Genomic DNA, 14,960 nt, shown 5'->3' with positions numbered 1-14,960 from the left:
AAAAATGTAATAAATAAATAAATAAATAAATATTATTTATTTATTTATTTATTTACTACATTTCTATACCGCCCAATAGCCGGAGCTCTCTGGGCGGTTCACTACCAGTACAGGGTAGTATATTTCCCTCTGTGTATCTGACAGCAGTTTTGTTCGGTGGTGGTGGTGATTTCAAAAATACTTGGTGCGAGAATGGGCTTAAATGCCCTCCCACCATACCATGGCCTTCGTCCAATTTAAACTCTCACTCTCCTTATTGCCCTTGCAGCAAACAGCAGTTATGCTTCAGAAAGGGAGGAAAGGGAAGTCAGGGTACACTGCAACATTGTTGTTGTGCTCAGTCGCCTGACGAATTAAACAGAAATCTAGGATTTTGTTGTTATCCATTAGACAAAGGTTTCCTAAAAATGTGAGTGATGAGTGACTTCGTAGAACTTACTTTATATCCGCTTACAATATCAATTTAAAATTAATAAAATATTCAAGTCCTCAATGTCTGTAATAATGTCCACTAAAGCTCACCACTTCATTTTCACCACTGCTAAAAATACAATTAAGGAAATTGTGCTGTGACCATTGAAAATGTTTACTCTAAAGTCCATCACCACTTATTGTGAAGAAATACCATCCTGTTTAGTCAAATAGAGAAAAGAATATAAGAGCTCTTTTGTCCTCTGTCATAAAAACTAAAAGTGGGTGTGATTACAATGAATTTGTTCAAATGAGCTGCTTGAACTTTTATAGATACGCACTGAGATCCAACTTTTCATATCACAACATGTGGCATGATTGGTGCCTCCTGCATGATTGCTCTCAAGCTTCTGGAGATCTGTATAAAGCCTTCGGACAATATGTTTCATTTAAGAGTCTCTTCATATTTTCATATAGGTGCCCTTTACCTATTACGTCAGGGCTGTAAAAGCCATTTGAATTTGTTCCAGGAGGGGTGGGTGTCGGTGGAAGTCCTAAGTCATGGGAACAAATTGTGTGATCACTATATGATTAACCCACAAAAATCCATTTCCATGGTGCTGTTGTAATTTTGAAAGCTCCACCCTTCACATGCATGGCGTTCAAGCTGAGGTTAAAAAAAAGAATGAAGCCAGACTATAAGGCACATGGTCTTCAATGTCTATATACTAATGCCCAGAGTATGGGAAACAAACAGAACGAACTTGAACTCTTAATACATGAAGGTAAATATGACTTGATAGGTATAATTGAAACTTGGTGGGATGACTCCCACGATTGGAATAAAGCAACTGAAGGGTATAATTTGTTCAAAAAGAACAGAAGAAATAGAAAGGGAGGCAGAGTTGCACTTTAAGTTAAAAATTCTTATCCCTGCACAGAAATACTGGAGGATGAGCCTGGTAGCCCCATTGAGAGCATCTGGATTAAAATAAATGGGGCAAGGAATAACAGGAGCATGATAGGCAGAGTCTACTACTGACCATCCAATCAAGGAGAAGGCAAGAATGAAACTTTTGAAAAGCAAAGTGTCAATGTTTCAAGGAAATGTGATGTAGTAATGATGGGGGACTTCAATTACCCTGATATCTGTTGGGAGACAAATTCTGCCAAAAGTGGCCCTTCAAAGAAATTCCTGACATGTGTGGGTGATATTTTTCTCCTACAGAAAAAAACTAGGGGTGTGATCCGCTTCTCCTCGGACCGGAGAAACAACAGCGAATTGGGCAGGTCCGCCTTGCCCTGAGACAGAAGAGAAGCGAGTCAGGGGGCTGGAGGAGCATGGCGAAGAAAAGCAACCATAGGTGGAGCGCTCCTCTTTTCGCGGAGCGATCCGCCCGCCATTTTGGATTTTTTCGCCCATAGGATTGCATTGCAGAAAAGATTAGCAGTTAACTTTTTTGTTTTTAAAGCTATTTGAAACTTGGTGTGATTAGAGAGTCGTGGGTGGGGGTCATTTTGAGCCTATTCTCAGCACTCTGCATGGTGTGGTTTGCTTGCTATAATTTTCTAAAATATAGGGGTAAAAACACGGGAGAGGTACCTTTTTGAAGTGCTGAGAGGCAGATTCAACTCCCAGTCATGATCACCTGATGAAGCATCCTCCAATCCCAAAGTTGGAGGGGGGGATAGGCAAAATGGGATACTTAGTAACTTGGGATACTGGGAAACTTCTCTTTCTTAGTCTCTGAACGGACTTTCCCCAGTGTTTTTTTAAACAGTAGCCCCACCAAATGCACAAACACAACCTGAAATCATATACTAAGAAAATAAATAACAGATAGGAAACACAGCACTGCTACCCACCCTAACCTTGGTGAACAACTGTATAAATGTGGTGCAAGGGGATGAGGTCTCCTAGAGCATGTGGACGTGCCCAGTGCACACACTGTCCTGCCTTTGGAGGGTAATCAGAGCCCTCCAAAGAGTAACCAGTGGAGACTGGAGAAGCTAATGCCTGTCATGAGTTGAAGTGACAGGTAGCTTCTTAAAGACTGGTACTTACTTAGGGCCAGTCAAATTGGCATATCCCCCTCCCCCTGGGCACATCCACTTTCCTCTTACTGGTAAAAGACAGACATAGCCTTTTTTAAAAAAAATTCTTGTTGTTTATTCAGCAACACTGCTGCTTTTAATTCCAACCTTCCTTTGTTTATGTATTTATTTATTTATTTATTTATTTATTTATTTATTTATTTATTTATTCCATTTTATATATACACCCCATAGCCCAAGGTCTCCTGGTTTTTCCTCTTCAGTGAAGTCAGGCAGACTTTCATTGTGGTTCAACTCCTTGTTGTTGTTGTTGTTGTTGTTATTGCTATTAATATTAATTAGTACTGCTATTATTAATGTTGTTGTTGTTGTTTAATAATGGCTGTGATCACAGTGCAGTCAATCAACTCTGAAGCAAGGATCACAAAGCTTTACTCTTATCCTCCTAGTTATGGGATGCAAAAGAAAAGGCATCTCTCTGTGCTGCTCCCGCCTCACAGGGATGGTTTGCATTACTGGCTTTGAAACAATCCTTGGCTCACTTCCTTGTGCCCCCAGAAATGTCTGCTGCCTGCCTGTTTGCCTGCCTGCCTTCCCCCCGGGGTGCTGCTGCGGTGGGGCATCTGCCTGGACTGACTCCCCCTTAGATCTATGGCATATCTCTGCCTGCCTCTCTGCCTGCCTGGTGCCTGGGAGCTGTACTACATGATGGGCTTTGTGGTTCGTGCCCACCAGCCTCTGGCATGCTTGCTCCCGGTCCTCCTCCTCTGTGCCCACCTTGCAGGGTTGGTTTGCAATGCATTACTGCTGGCTTAGAAAGAAACAAGCAATCCTTGCCACCTCCTCTGTGCCCGCCTCACAGGGTTGGTTTGCAATGCGTTACTGCTGGCTTAGAAAGAAACAAGCAATCCTTGCCACCTCCTCTGTGCCCACCTCACAGGGTTGGTTTGCAATGCATTACTGCTGGCTTAGAAAGAAATAAGCAATCCTTGCCACACTTCCTTGTGCCCGCTTCGCAGGGATGGTTTGTGTGTGTCTTGCTTTGACTCAGGGGATAAGTCCTTCCCACACTCACTTAGACTTTTTGAAATTCCAAATATTTTTTTCAAGTGTGGACGAAGATTCATATTTAGGGTAACCTACTCCCCAATTCATGGCATGTTGGGATTTCCTTTGAAATGGCTATGAATAAAGCCCATTGAGCTGTCTACAGCTTTAAATCCCTGAGATACTGGGGTGTCCGATTTTCAAAAATTCCCCCAAAATCAGGGGAGGCTTGGATTTGCTTGAGGCTTGGCATGCATGTGTATACATACATCAGTTGTCATGGTGCCTAATTTGACGTTTCTAACATGAAAATTGACATAGTTCTAGCATGGGACTTCATTTGGGGTGAGTTAAAAGGTTAAAGCCCCGCCAAAAATCAGGGGATGATGGGATTTGCTTGAAACTTGCCATGAATGTGGATCTAGATGGCATCTGTGAGGGTGCCTACATCAAAGTTTTTTATCTGTCAAAATGACAGAGTAACTCCCATGTCTGAAAATGGCATGTCCGATTTTCAAAAATTCCCTGATAATCAGGGGATGCTTGGATTTGCTTGAGGCTTGGCATGCATGTGTATAAATGTATAAGCTATCATGGTGCCGAGTTTGAGGTTTATAACATTAACAGAAAAAAAGTTGTAGGCTTTTTTGTATTTCAATGCAAGCCTATGGGGGGAAAAGCGGAGCTCCGATCCAGATCCGGAGCTTCGCAGCGAACCGGAGCGGACTATAGGTGGATTGGAGTGGAGTGGAGAGGACCCGATCCGGAAGTTGTGGATCTCGAAGAGAAGCGGATCAGGGGGTCCTTGTACACCCCTAAAAAAAACCAGAGGATCGGCTATTCTTGACTTGATACTGACCAATAGGGATGACTTAGTGGATAAAGTAGCATTTACAGGAACTCTGGGGGAAAGTGACCACGTCATACTTGAGTTCCTGATTTTAAAGGCAGCAAAGGCTGAGTGTAACCATATGCGTACTCTGGATTTTAGGAAAGCTGATTTAATAAACTCTGAACTAAGATAAATAAGGTCCCATGGCAAGTGGCCCTCATGAGAAAAGGAGTCCAAGATGAGGGTTCTTAAAAAAGGAATTTTTTAAGGCACAATTACAAACAATTTGAACAAGGAAGAAAGATAGATGACAACAGAAGAAACCAATGTGGCTCCACAAAAAACTTAGAGATGCCCTGAAAAGAAAAAAAAAGGATACATACAGGAAGTGGAAGGTGGTCCGGGCTACAAAAGAAGAGTACAGGCAGGTAGCACAGAAATCCAGGAATGGCATCAGGAAGGCTAAAGCTGAGAATGAGCTGAGGCTAGTGGGGGATGCTAAAAGCAACAACAACAAAAAGCTTTCTTCAGGTACGTGTGTAGTAAAAGACAGAGGAAAGCAATGGAGGTTCAACTGCTTAATGAGGATAGCACATTGATAACAGAGGAGAAAGAAAAGGCCGAAGTGCTGAATTTCTACTTTGGCTTAGACTTCTCCCAAATGTGGGTCTGTGACCCCCATGGAAAAAGTGAAGTACAAGCTGAAAGGTAAGGATTGCCATTTGAGATTGATAAACAAATGGTAAAGGAGCACCTAAATTCATTGAACAAGGCTGATGAACTGCATCCTAGAGTAATAAAGGAGCTGGCAGAAGAACTCTCAGATCCACTGTCTATTATCTTTGCAAAATCATGGAAGACGGGTGATGGGTCAGACGACTGGAGGACGGCTAATGTTGTGTTTTCCCAGCAATCTCTGGGAAATTTTTGGAGCAGATTATAAATAAGTCAGTCTGTAAGCACCTTGAAAGCAATGCAGTGATTACCAGAAGCCAGCATGGATTTGTCAAGAACAAATCCTGCCAGACTAATCTGATCGCATTCTTTGATCAGGTAACTTCCTTTGTGGACTGTAGGAATGCTGTGGACATAATGTATCTTGACTTCAGCAAAGTTTTTGACAAAGTACTCCATGACATTCTGATTATCAAACTAGCTAAAAGTGGGCTAGATGGAACAACCACTAGGTGGGTCCACAGTTGGCTACAGAATCGGATTCAAAGAGTGCTTTGCAATCAGAGGCACTCAGGGTCCCCTGGATATAATTTAGACTGACCTCAACCATATAACACTATTCCACCTTCTGAAGAGGTTTGGACTACAGACTACTACAGACAAACAAAGTGGCAGACCATATGTGCCCATTTGCTTTATGAGGCAGGTGCTCCTGCAGGCTACCAAACAGAGGGACTAATGGGCCATAAAGGTGCCTGGCTGGGTCTGCCAGAAACACAGCCTCACCACTCCTGACAGGTCCATGTTCTACAGCAACTGCTCTCAGCTGAACTTGATGGAATCTCACCCTCCACCTCTGGGTTTAATTTACTGACCTCCCCTGGCTGGGCCTTGACTGGCAAGTCTAAAAGCAAATATGTTGCTTTTCAAGAACCAAGGAAATTCAATGGGTCTTACTTTTGAGTAAATATCTATGGCTGGAAATGCAGCCTGTGCAGACTTGAAACTTGACCACAATCTTGACCACAATCTGCTACTTTGAGATCCGAATAGGAAGAAAAAGCATGTAGCATAAAATGAGCTATAATAATTAACAGAGGAAAATGTAACTTATTCTAATATAGAATATTTTCCTGTATCATCTTGTGTGCTTCCAGAATTAATCAGGGATTTTTAACTCCAGTAGAACAATTTTTCAAGTTGTGTCCGAATACAGACACGAAACACGAAATGCTTTCTTTTCATGAGGCAGTGATAAAAAGCTTTTAATCTCTGGACACTGGCTATGGAAAAGTTCAAATGAGTGTCATCAGAGTATAACTTCTGGGGCTCATTTATTAATTTGAAATGTGGGTTCAACACATAACATCAGCTTTGATTTTATATTGGATGTCAACATGGTGTAACATCCTGGCTGACACTGGCTTGGTTGTCAGCTGTATAATATCCAGTCATTCGTTACACAAAGTCATGAAATTCATTAAACAAAAAAAACCTACAGTTTACAAAACAACGTTAAGGCTCTACAGTGTTCAACCAAGCACAAAAAAGCAGGGAATTTTGAGAGTTAAGGCTCCAAAGCCTTAACGCCACATCCTCCTTAAGGAGGCAGAAAGTGCAAGTGAAATTCGCATTCTCCCACAGCAGATAAACCATGAGGACAGGATGCAGAATAGGATATGCAGAGGTGATTGTGGGGTTGTGGAAAACTGATGACAAACAACTTAGGGACACCTACTTCTCTTTTTTAGAGCATCTCCTCATGTTGAGAGTTGCAACCCAACACATCTGACAGGCACCAAGTTGGGAAAGCCTGCTCTAGAGCAAGGGCAGGCAGAATGTACATCTCCAGACGTTTTGGAGGTCAAATGGAAGGTGTCTGATATGGCCATGACATCAGATAAACTTATTTTGGAGTTAGGTGTGTTGTGTCTGATATGGCCATGGCATCAGATAAACTTATTTTGGATTTAGGTGTGTTGTTGGTTATTTCTCGGTTGGACTACTGCAACCTTCTTCTCACTGGCCTTCCTTCTTCTCACATCAGTTCATTGGTTTCTGTTCACCACTCTGCTGCTAAGATCATCTTCTTGGCTCGCCGCTCTGACCATGTTACTCCACTTCTGAAATCTCTTCATTGGCTTCCAATTCACTTCAGAATCCAATATAAACTTCTCCTGTTGACCTACAAAGCTTTTCACTGTCTAGCTCCTTCATATCTTTCCTCTCTCATCTCACACTATTGCCCCGCTCGTGCTCTTCGCTCCTCTAATGCCATGTTTCTCACCTGGCCATGGGTCTCTACTTCCCTTGCTCGGCTTCGTCCATTTTCTTCTGCTGCCCCTTACGCCTGGAACGCTCTTCCAGAACATTTGAGAACTACAAGTTCAACCGCAGCTTTTAAAGCTCAGCTAAAAACTTTTCTTTTTCCTAAAGCTTTTAAAACTTGATTTTGTTCTGACTTTTATACTGTTAGTTTTACTTGTGCCTGTTTGGTGCATTCTCTTCCCCTTCTTATTGTTTTATTATGATTTTATTAGAATGTAAGCCTATGCGGCAGGGTTTTGCTATTTTATTGTTTTACTCTGTACAGCACCATGTACATTGATGGCGCTATATAAATAATAATAATAATAATAATAATAATAATAATAATAATAATAATAATAGTGTCTAATATGGCCATGGCATCAGATAAACTTATTTTGGAGTTAGGTGTGTTGTGTCTGATATGGCCATGGCATCAGATAAACTCGGTTCATAGTGATTGGAAATATAGCTGTTTTTCCATGGAAAATTGAATTTTGCTGATCTGCCAGAATTTTGCTGCCAGAATTATGCCACAAAACCAATAGAATGTTTCAACAGAAAAGACTCATTTCAATCATTTTATCTACCTCCCAAGTTTTACACCAATCAAAGAAATCACTCTTCAGACATGGCAGCTAATAATTAATTACAGCATAGAGTTGGGGGTGATACCAGAGGGCAAAGAAGGTATTAGCAGTGCTGACCTCCCTACAGCAATTAGTAGCTGAAAGTGAGGACTGTGTACAGCACAGCAACTACAAACTAGCTGGCTGAGGTATATTTCTCTATTGCTTCTATGGAAATGCTGTACTTCTGATAATGGTAAGTTATTAAAATAAGATCATCATCATTATTATTTTTAAAAAGAACAAACCTGGGGAAATGGTTGTTAGGTACTCAAGACATTTTTCTTTTCCATTTGTTTTGAGTCATCTTTGGGCTATTTTGGGTTTTCACTCACTTGTGTGAAACAATAGTCATTCTGCATAACTTAGGATGACCATATGACCGGATTTGCAAATCCGGGAGGGGGGTAGGGGAAAGCCGTTTTTTTTTATCAAAGGGCAGCTCATTGGGAATTAACAAAAATGCTTTTAACTCTGTCATTTTTTAAGATAAAGACATGAAACTTGGCACAATGGTAGCTCTTAGGAAGGACTTTAGTCATACCAAATTTGAAACAGATCTGTTCATCCATTGATTTTTTAGGATTTTTTTTAAATTGATGTTTTAAAATTATTATCTTTAAAATGGTCATTTTTAAAGATAAAGAGATTAAACTTTGTACCATGATAGGATTTAGGTAGAGCTTTAGCCACACCAAATTTGAAACAGATCCGTTCATCCATTGATTTTTTAGGATTTTTTTTAAAAATGAGGTTTTAAAATTATTATTTTTTAAACTGTTATTTTTAAAGATAAGGAGCTGAAAGTTGGCACCATGATAGCTTTTAGGTAGAGCTTTAGCCATACCAAATTTGAAACAGATCTGGGGCCAGTAGCAAACCCTGTTAACAACAACAGCAGCTTGCAATGAGTGAAGATACAGTCAGAAAAGATATTTGAGGGAAGGGGAGAATGTAACACACAGAGTATAGCAAAAGCTTCAAAGTACAGCAAAACCTACAAAAGTAGGAGTGAGTGAAGTTAATTTCAGATACATTGAATCTCTCACTTGTTCCTTATTTCAGTGATTTTTCAGTGACTGACTCACCTGCCTCACAGGTGAGGAAAGGCAAAACATAAATGAAATAAACAATAGTATACGATTATACATAAAACATTCTGTTTCTTGACTCCTAGCTGAGCAGAGCAGAGAAGAAGAAGCTGTCCCAGCTGGACTAGAAGCTACATAAAGAGGCGAGCTCCCCGAGAGCGAGTGATCAGGGCGAGCAAACAGAAGTTTGTCATGGGGAGTGTAGTGAAAGAGGAGAAAGGCCTCAAATCAATCCAGGAGGCTGCCTATTCCAAGTTGCCATGTACTTGTCTTGTGCTCCTAAGTGCTGTGATTGAAGGGGCATGTCCTGAGAGCTGCCGCTGGGCCTGAATGAGCATGGCCTGATCGCTCTCAGCAGCTGAGTGGGAAGGGAATTTCATTCTGTTTCCTGACCTAGCAGAGCAGAGCAGAGAAGAGAAAGCTGCCCCAGCTGGATTAGAAGGTACATAAGGAAATGAGCTCCCAAGAGAGCTCCGGCTATTGGGCGGTATAGAAATGTAATAAATAAATAAGAGAGAACGAGAGAGTGATCAGGGAAAGCAAACAGGAGTTTGTCAGGGGGAGTTCAGCAGGGGAGGTCAAGGAGTAGGTCGGTAACAAAAAGTTGCTCTTGTAACACACATATAGTACGGGACTCAGTTGTTAAACTTCAGGGAGGACAGATCAAAGCACAGCCTATTCCAGTACAGTCAGAAAGGCAGAAACAAAAGGAGACTATGGATAGGGTGACCATATGACCGGTTTTGCCCGGATTTGTCCGGGTTTTTGATGACAAATCTGGGAGGGGTAGGGGAAAGCCGTTTTTTTTTTTATCAAAGGGCAGCTCATTGGGAATTAACAAAAATGCTTTTAACTCCATCATTTTTTAAGATAAAGACATGAAACTTGGCACAATGGTAGCTCTTAGGAAGGGCTTTAGTCATAAGAAATTTGAAACAGATCCGTTCATCCATTGATTTTTTAAGAATTTTTTTTAAAATTGAGGTTTTAAAATTATTATTTTTAAAATAGTCATTTTTAAAGATAAAGAGATGAAACTTTGTACCATGATAGGATTTAGGTAGAGCTTTAGCAACACCAAACTTGAAACAGATCTGGGGCCAGTAGCAAACCCTGTTAACAACAACAGCAGCTTGCAATGAGTGAAGATACAGTCAGAAAAAAATATTTGAGGGAAGGGGAGAATGTAACACACAGAGTATAACAAAAGCTTCAAAGTACAGCAAAACCTACAAAAGTAGGAGTGAGTGAAGTTAATTTCAGATACATTGAATCTCTCACTTGTTCTTTATTTAATTGATTTTAACATTAAGATGTTATGTAGAACAGATTTGTCTTAAATGTGTGCTGTAAAATCAGACAGGTGACCAAGGCTATGTTCGGGTGGGCATGCCCCTTGGTACTGGACACGCCCCCTTGGGGGTGACCATGTTGTCCTCCTTTTTGGTTTCCAAAATATGGTCACCCTAACTATGGACAAAAAGGATTCTCCAGTGGTGGTGGCTGCAAGGTGTGTGCAATGTTTCTGTTCCTGCCTGAGATTAACATGGCAGACACATGCAACTAGTGCAAGCTGGTTGCACTATTGGAAGAAAAAGTGAGCATACTTGAGCGACGAGTGTCCACCCTCTAATGAATAAGAGAAGACGAAGAGTTCTTAAACAGAACTGTGGAACTTCAACAGCAGAGGAGGTGGAAAAGCAACAGCAAGTTGAAGCAGAAGTGGGGAATGCTGAAGTAAGGAAAACCAATGATGAGGAAGCTCCCTGGAAAAGGGTAACTGGAGCAGAAGAACTAGAAGACATTCTGCACCAGTGGAACCACTAGAGCTGTGTAACTGCTTTCAGGTACTGGAAGATGAGACTGGAGGACAGTCTTCAGAGGAAGAATTACAGGGGACCCCAAGCAACAGTGAGCAAGAGGCAGAAGGCCAGTTGAGCAGAGGCAACAATACCAAGGTCTACAACAACAAGAAGAGAAGAATAGTTGTTGTGGGAGATACCCTGCTGCACGGCATTGAAACTCAAGGGTGATGCGAAGACCCCTGGACACGCCAGGTATGCTGTCTCCCTGGAGGACAAATTAGAGACATGACTGAAGGGCTGCCAAAGCTCATAAAACCCACTGACACATATCCTTTTCTTCTCATCCCTGTGGAAGCAAATGATAGTGCCAAGCAAAGCTACAAAGAAATCATGTCAGACTTTGAAGCTTTGGGAAGGAAATTCGACAACTTTGGGTCCTAGATGGCTATCTCATCCATCCTCCCAGTTCTTGGAAGAGGAATAGAAAGGGAAAGAAAAATGCCCTAGGAGAACGGCTACGAAGGTGGTGCCAATGTGAGAGATTAGGATTCTAGACAAGGCATAAGAAACATACACATAGACAAGGCACAAGAAACATACACACATACTTAAATCAGAAGGCATACACACACACACACAGAGAGAGAGAGAGAGAGAGAGAGAGTGAGCGCAAGGTATTTACATAGAGACACATATGTTCCCTGCAGGCCTCTAATTTGTGGAAATGGCCCATTATGGCTGCCGTTGTGTGCAACATTAGATATACAAAAATCTAGAGCCTTCATCTTTGATTGTTCATAATATTGATGAAAAATAACATTGTAGTGTGTGGCCATCCACCAGAAGTTGATTTTGGAAGGCTTGTAAGAGCTTATGGAATTGAAGACGGGGAAGACTCATATGGTGCTGCAACATTTGAGTGCCTCCCTGGCTATGTCTTGGAAGGATCTGAAGAAGTAAAGTGCACTTACTACGAAAAGTGGGGACCTCTACCAAAGTGTTTGGGTAAGTCGGCATATTTTGTTTGCTTGGATAATGGATAATGTCTAGGATAACTTAAGAAATTGCTTTACATTGCAAAAATTAAAAGCAATATTAAACATATGAAAGGCGTAGGGACCAAGGCCGTTGCTAGATGAGGCATTAGCCTAGTGTGAGGCCGGTCTCCCTCCTGTGCATCCAGATGACACACAGGGGATCCTGGGATCAGGCTGGGCTAAGTCCTCGCTTGAACCGGGATAACCGGATGCGGTTATGGCCCGGCTTTTCCGCAGCCCTGGGCTGAGGCCGGGGCTGCGGAAGGTCTAGCAGGGTCCGTGGCTTTTCCCGGCTGCTCACTTACTTGCTTACTTCTTCCTTCCCTCTGTATGGGGTGCTCCAGCTGACTTGCTCTACTACATCCTCACACCTCTCCGCCCTCACTTTCATTTACATCCCCCCCTTTTCATCCACTCTCATCCATCCATTTCAGCCTGCTATTCCCCCACCTGTACCAGGTGGCGTAGTGGACTTGCACTACCCCTCACTTTCATCTCTTCCTAATTTTTAGTTTTTGTGGTGTTTTTTTCTCCCTCCCCCCTTTGTCATGGCTGAGACTGCAGCTCCCGTTCCTTGTAATGCCCCCCACAATGGCCATGGAGTTTCCTGGCGGTACCAGGAGACCCTAGATTGGGTGGAGGGCTCATCCAGAGGACAATAGAGGAACATGGGCTTGGGTGGGGGTGCAGATCTTATCCACAGAAGAAGTGAGGAACACCACAGGAGAAGAGAGGAACATGAGCTATGGGCTTTTGTGGGGTTGGAGGGCTCATCCACAGAAGAAGAGAGGAACATGGGCTAAGGGCTTGGGTGGGGGTGGAGGGCTCATCCAGAGGACAATAGAGGAACATGGGCAATGGGCTTTGGTGGGGGTGGAGAGCTCACCCACAGGAGAAGTGAGGAACACCACAGGAGAGGAGAGGAACATGGGCTAAGGGCTTGGGTGGGGGTGGAGGGCTCATCCAGAGGACAATAGAGGAACATGGGCTATGGGCTTGGCTGGGGGTGCAGAGCTTATCCACAGGAGAAGTGAGGAACACCACAGGAGAAGAAAGAAACATGGGCTATGGGCTTGGGTGGGGGTGGAGGGCTCATCCACAGAAGAAGAGGGGAACATGGGCTATGGGCTTGGGTGGGGTGGAGAACTCATCCACAGGAGAAGTGAGGAACAACACAGGAGAAGAGGGGAACATGGGCTAAGGGCATGGGTGGGGGTGGAGGGCTCATCCACAGCAGAAGAGGGGAACATGGGCTATGGGCTTGGGTTGGGGTGGAGGGCTCATCCAGAGAACAAGAGATGATCATGGACTATGGGCTTGGGTCTGGATGGAGAGCTTATCTACAGGAGAAGTGAGGAACAGCTCAGGAAAAGAGAGGAATATGGGCTTTGTGCTTGGGTGGGGGTGGAGGGCTCATCCACAGCAGAAGAGAGGAACATGGGCTAAGGGCTTGGGTGGGGGTGGAGGGCTCATCCACAGCAGAAGAGGGGAACATGGGCTATGGGTTTGGGTGGAGGGCTCATCCAGAGGACAATAGTGGAACATGGTCTATGGGCTTGGGTGGGGGTGCAGATCTTATTCACAGGAGAAGTGAGGAACACCACAGGAGAAGAGAGGAACATGGGCTATGGGCTTGGGTGGGGGTGGAGGGCTCATCCAGAGGAAAATAGAACATGGGCTATGGGCTTGGGTGGGGGTGGAGGGCTCATCCACAGCAGAAGAGGGGAACATGGGCTAAGGGATTGGGTGGGGATGGAGGACTCATCCACAGCAGAAGAGGGGAACATGGGCTATGGGCTTGGGTTGGGGTGGAGGGCTTATCCAGAGAACAAGAGATGATCATGGACTATGGGCTTGGGTGGGGATGGAGAGCTTATCCACAGGAGAAGTGAGGAACAGCACAGGAAAAGAGAGGAATATGGGCTTTGGGCTTGGGCGGGGGTGGAGTGCTCATCCACAGCAGAAGAGAGGAACATGGGCTAAGGGCTTGGGTGGGGGTGGAGGGCTCATCCACAGCAGAGGAGAGGAACATGGGCTATGGGCTTGGGTGGGGGTGGAGGGCTCATCCACAGAAAAAGTGAGGATTATGGGCTATGGGTTTGGGTGGAGGGCTCATCCAGAGGACAATAGTGGAACATGGGCTATGGGCTTGGGTGGGGGTGCAGATCTTATCCACAGGAGAAGTGAGGAACACCACAGGAGAAGAGAGGAACACGGGCTAAGGGCTTGGGTGGGGGTGGAGGGCTCATCCACAGGAGATGAGAGGAACATGGGCTAAGGGCTTGGGTGGGGGTGGAGGGCTCATCCACAGCAGAAGTGGGGAACATGGGCTATGAGCTTGGGTGGGGGTGGAGGGCTCATCAAGAGGAGAAGAGAGGAACATGGTGCATGGGCTTGGGTGGGGGTGGAGGGCTCATCCACAGCAGAAGAGAGAAACATGAGCTATGGGCTTTGGTGGTAGTGGAGGGCTCATCCACAGGAGATGAGAGGAACATGGGCTATGGGCCTGGCTGTTTTTTGGGGAGGATTGCCTCATTAATCCCCCCCCCCATGGACTTGGACTTCACCTGAGAATGCTAATACCTCCCACTAATTTCTGTGTGATCCGATTTTAGTTCCAATTCTATCAGCACTCAACTATTTGAAGAAGGACCGAGGGGACAGGAGCAGGCAGAAGTAACATCGGGACCTGCTCCTGCTGGACTCTTCCCCCCCCCACACAGGGCAAACTGCCATCTTGGCCCTGTGGGGAAGAAGAAGGACCGAGGGGACAGGAGCAGGCAGAAGTAACATCGGAGCCTGCTCCTGCTGGACTCTCCCCCCCCCCCACAGGGCAAACTGCCATCTTGGCCCTGTGGGGAAGAAGAAGGACCGAGGGGACAGGAGCAGGCAGAAGTAACATCAGAGCCTGCTCCTGCTGGACTCTTCCCCCCCCCCACAGGGCAAACTGCCATCTTGGCCCTGTGGGGAAGAAGAAGGACGAAGGGGACAGGAGCAGGCAGAAGTAACATCGGGGCCTGCTCCTGCTGGACTCTTCCCCCCCCCCCCCCAGGGCAAACTGCCATCTTGGC

At 44.4% G+C, this 14,960-nt stretch overlaps 1 long non-coding RNA gene across 1 annotated transcript; it reads left to right on the top strand.

Annotated features, from left to right (window-relative positions):
• Nucleotides 1–8,094: 8,094 nt before the first annotated feature.
• Nucleotides 8,095–14,679, top strand: LOC134404489 (uncharacterized). Its single transcript, XR_010025884.1, has 3 exons — nucleotides 8,095–8,152; nucleotides 11,678–11,857; nucleotides 14,505–14,679. It is a non-coding gene; the product is annotated as an uncharacterized LOC134404489 (long non-coding RNA).
• Nucleotides 14,680–14,960: the final 281 nt, after the last annotated feature.

The sequence above is a fragment of the Elgaria multicarinata genome, chromosome 1 (assembly GCF_023053635.1).
Source record: "Elgaria multicarinata webbii isolate HBS135686 ecotype San Diego chromosome 1, rElgMul1.1.pri, whole genome shotgun sequence".
NCBI classification, from domain to species: domain Eukaryota; kingdom Metazoa; phylum Chordata; class Lepidosauria; order Squamata; family Anguidae; genus Elgaria; species Elgaria multicarinata.
This window is presented reverse-complemented; position numbering and strand designations above follow the sequence as displayed.